The sequence below is a fragment of the Eurytemora carolleeae genome, unplaced genomic scaffold (assembly GCF_000591075.1).
Source record: "Eurytemora carolleeae unplaced genomic scaffold, Eaff_2.0 scaffold64, whole genome shotgun sequence".
NCBI classification, from domain to species: domain Eukaryota; kingdom Metazoa; phylum Arthropoda; class Copepoda; order Calanoida; family Temoridae; genus Eurytemora; species Eurytemora carolleeae.
This window is the reverse complement of record NW_019396205.1, coordinates 333,715-338,691: the sequence shown is the minus strand read 5'-3', so window position 1 is coordinate 338,691 and position 4,977 is coordinate 333,715.

Genomic DNA, 4,977 nt, shown 5'->3' with positions numbered 1-4,977 from the left:
TCTATTGGTTCTTAATATTCACCAAGCGCGTCAGGGAAACCATAATTGAACAGATGAAACAAGGGTATGTTGTGTATTTGAGGCAAGTGTAACATTTTTCTGCACATGTAGTAGCCATGCTTAGCAACAAACATACAAATTACATATTCTCGTATTCAGTGACCATTCATGAGATGGGGAATTACCGATATTAAATCTGTCGGTCCCTCGCTCCCCCCCCCCCCCATTCATGCATATGGTTATAACCCCTATAACAGAACCAGAATTGTATCTATGAAATAATTATTTTGATCGTTATCGTTTTTATTGACATTTTCCTGATTGATCGTTTGTTAAACTTATAAAGTAATAGACCTAAATAATAACCTTTTAAATAATCACTTGATTGTGAGTTCAAGTGACCCTCCATTTACAAGTAAACAGTTGCACTCTTTAAACCTTAAGATAATAAAAAAAATCGGACTTAATCCTGTTTTTCCATCTCAAAATTAATTAGCCTATTAGAGAAACTTGCGGAGTTAAGCAGTAAGAGAAATTGAAGGAAAAATAGAGAATATAAAATTTTTCAAGACATGAAAACGATTGTTAATGTTAATCGGATTAAGAACTAAAGGGTACTGTTGTGAATCGAACAAACAGCTTTTTAGATGGGGTCGTAGGTCTTTTCTACTTTATTGATGCGACAACTGCATGTACTGTAGAACTATACTGTTTTCAACCTTACCAAGGATTAAAAGTTTAGAGGTTCAGTTGTGTGTTTCTAAAAAACTAACATATGTATTATGTATTATTTAAAATTCATAGAAGAATGGCACAGTGACTAATCTTTCCCAATCAGTCATTCAAAACTGCTACGGGCCAAATATAGTTGTTTCATTCATTCATTCAATATCCAGCATTTAATATCGACAACTGTAGCGACGCAAAATGACGAGAGAAATAAATGTACTGAAACTATATTTATTTATAAAATACTTAACGAGGTAAAAGTAAAATGACAGAATATATATTTGGTTTGGCTTCTGCACCGGAAACAGAAGACGACAATCTAGATCCTCCACAGTGGTCCCCCCAGGATATTGAGAACCTGTAGAGAAACAAGATGTTCATCCCTGACAACTCTTCTAAGGTTTCTCCGGGCTGATGATGGAGCAGGCACTGGAGGAGAAAACCGAACCTTCATCTCTGTACCTGTGGCTGTTGAAAGAGGTGTTGGAAGACTTGGAGTTGGAGGTACCGGAGCCAGAGGTTACCGAGGTAACGGAAGTCTACCTCGGCGAGGGGGTTAGGTTAGGTTACAGGGAACTCGGAGATAACTGGTTTCAGTTGGTCAACGGAGACTGAGTCTATTTTGGAACCCATCCGGAGAGAAAAATACTTGGGAGATCAAGAGATCACTTAATAAGGACCTCTGTAGAGCGGAGAAAGCGTAGGCTCGGACCAATCCTGTCTCACAAACACATGGGAAGCACGGAGCAAACTTGGTGGAACTTGTTCTTGAACTGGATTTGACAGTATTCAGTATTCCTAACATTCAATCTGATGTGTTTCTTTTTAAAGGGAAAATTCCAGGCAAAGTTGTGTTAACGACCCACTAATGCATGTAAAATATATGAATGTCAATCTAAATTCATCTAAGAAACTAGTACAGTCTCTGCGGTAGAAATCCGCTGTTACCTCCCACCAATCACGCAACCTCGGAATTAAATAAATTTTGAAAAAACTTCTTATGTAAGCCAAACTTGTTGTTTAATCTCTGAGCCGAGCACTGCAGTAACAAGATAAATTTAGTATTGTTCAAATCAAGGAATTGGAATAAAGAGAAAGGAAATGGCGCTGGTCTGGCATAAAAAAGCCAGTCGCACTGCTTTGCAGACGATTTCGGTATTCCTTACACACACTCTTTTGGTACAGACACACAACATGATTACAGTCAAGGAAATTGCAGAACAATGTCGTCAATTATAATTAAACTTAAATAAACTTGTAAACTTTAATCAAATTATATTCTTTGCAAGAAAATTTGGGTTAATAGTGTTGACAATTAAATATGTAAATAATATATTACATGTATATTAAACACACTCTTTTGATACAGACACACACACATGACGTTTCCGCCCCCTGGTTCAAATACAATGTTTTATTAATTTACGGGGTTGTGCTATTATTGTACAGATAAACAACTGGGTGAGAAAATAGCCTGGAAATAAAATGTTTCCCTAAGTCCAGAGAAAATGTATCTAACTGGAAATAAAGTCCTGTGTTTTAGATTCCTGGAACTTCTTTTCCTAAATTATTAATTTAGAACTTTATTATTGAAAACTTTTTTCAGGGTTATTTTTTGGCGGTTTCTAATGACTAAAGTGTATCCAAGGTTTATCCAAAGGATCCAAGTAATCTAAGGCTTAATTTTAATGTACCTAGGCTTTCAAGAGATCCAAGGGATCAAAGGTATATGGGTATCCAAGGGATCCAAAGTTTCTTGTTATCAAAGGAATCCAAGGTTTCCAAGGGATTCAAGGAATCCAAAGGATTCAAGGAATCCAAGGGATTCAAGGAATCCAAGGGATTCAAGAATTCCAAGGGATTCAAGAAATCCAAGGGATTCAAGAAATCCAAGGGATTCAAGGAATCCAAGGATTCAAGGAATCCAAGGGATTCAAGGAATCCAAAGGATTCAACGAATCCAAGGGATTCAAGGAATCCAAAGGATTCAAGGAATCCAAAGGATTCAAGGAATCCAAGGGATTCAAGGAATCCAAGGAATTTAAGGAATCCTTGGATTCTGGGAATCCTTGGATTCAAGGAATCCAAGGGATTCAAGGTATCCAAGGGATTCAAGGAATCCAAGGGATTCAAGGAATCCAAGGGATTCAAGGAATCAAAGAGATTCAAGGAATCCAAGGAATTTAAGGAATCCTTGGATTCTGGGAATCCAAGGATTCAAGGAATCCAAGGATTCAAGGAATCCAAGGATTCATGGAATCCAACCTACAATAAAGAGAATTCTTTGTTATCGTTTTTTTGGGACGGGGGTTCAACATCTTTCATTTTGAGTATCTTGCTATACATCCGTCAACAACCCTCTTCTCCTCTTATCTGTTCCTAACCTACCCTTTCCTCCGCTTCTCTGTTCCTAACCTACCCTATTCTCCTCTTCTCTGTATCTAACCTATACTCTTCTCATCTACTCTGTACCTAACCTACACTCTTCTCACCTACTCTGTACCTAACCTACCCTCTTCTCATCTACTCTGTTCCTAACCTACCCTCTTCTCATCTACTCTGTTCCTAACCTACCCTCTTCTCATCTACACTTGTTCCTAACCTACCCTCTTCTCACCTACTCTGTACCTAACCTACCCTCTTCTCACCTACTCTGTACCTAACCTCTTCTCCTTTTCTCTGTTATTAACTAATCCTATAATTTTTCGGCTAAACTTATCTTTCTCTTTTTCCATTCTTTTTCCCATGCCCGTCAATAGCAATAACTGTGGTCAACATTTATTCTTAATGTTTTTCAATTTTCAATCACAATCTTTCTCCTTGGCCTAGGTTTTATCCTAACCTACTTGACTTTCCTCTCATGATGTACAGAACTTTCCCTTTTCTTCTCGAGCCCTTAAGGTTCACTCTCTCCTCTATACTTTGGTAAGGGCATTCAGGTTTCATCAATACATCTTAATCTTATGCCCCCCACCCACTCTTCCTCCCCCTCCTCCTCATACCCCTTCTCTTCCTCCTTCTCTTTCTCCTACTCTTCCTTCTCCTACTTATTCTCTTACTCCTATTCTTCCTTCTCCTACTTATTCTCTTCCCCCTCCTTCTCCGNTCCTACTCTTCCTTCTCCCACTTATTCTCTTACTCCTATTCTTCCTTCTCCTACTTATTCTCTTCCCCCTCCTTCTCCGGCCTCCTTCTCCTTCTACTATTCCCCCTCCTTCTTCCTCTTTCTTCTTCTCTTTCCCTCCATCTCCTTCTCCTCCTTCTTGTCCTCCTTCTCGTCCTCCTTTCGTCCTCCTCCTTCTCCTCCTACTCCTCCTACTCCTCCACAACCTACTAGTCTATGAGTGGCATATTAAAAGATATTGTATATATGTGTGTAGGATCCTGAATTCTGCCTGAGGAAGGTTGACCTATATACTTCTAGATGACCAGGCCTGAGTAGAACCTAACCTTACCCCAGGATATTTTCCCCCATCCAGCGCAAATCGTTGCCTTTTACGATGTAGACGAAACTAAATTTATAGAACGTCGGACAACCGGTAATTACCTGATCAGAACAAATAAGAACAAAAAGTAAGAGATTGTAACAAGCTGGCTTCAAACCTTACAAGGTTCGGAGCTCCACTGCTTCAACCCTTTTATTGTTTAAATATTAAACTGGAAATGTTCACGGTTGTCTGAAACTGTTCTCATAAAATTAAAGTGGAAACTAATCAGAGGTGATCTATCGTAACAGGAGATGGGAACTGGGAAGCATCTTTATTCTCTATTCTTTTATCTTTAAACTTTATTCTTTATTCTACATTTTTTAATCGAAATTCTGTTAATATTTATCCTAAAATTTGTTCTGATTTCTTTGAAAGACTATTTGAAACCCTACTCTTAAAATTGCAATCGTTATTGCAACGTATTCTAACACTAACTTTGGCATGGATATCTCTATGTTTACAAGGATACTGCAGGATATCTATGATTATCTGAATTATTCAGGATACGTGAGTGATACCTGTAATAAATGCCATACTCCAATATTTTGCTATAAGCTATCAAACACTATTCCCACTACCGAACACTGGTAGCTTTAAATTTGAATCTATCCACACACAAAGCTATCAAACTTTATCCTCTCTACCGAACAATGGTAGGTCTAAGTTTGAATCTATCCACACACAAAGCTATCAAACTCTATCCTCTCTACCCAACAAGGTAGGTCTAAGTTTGAATCTATCCACACACAAAGCTATCAAA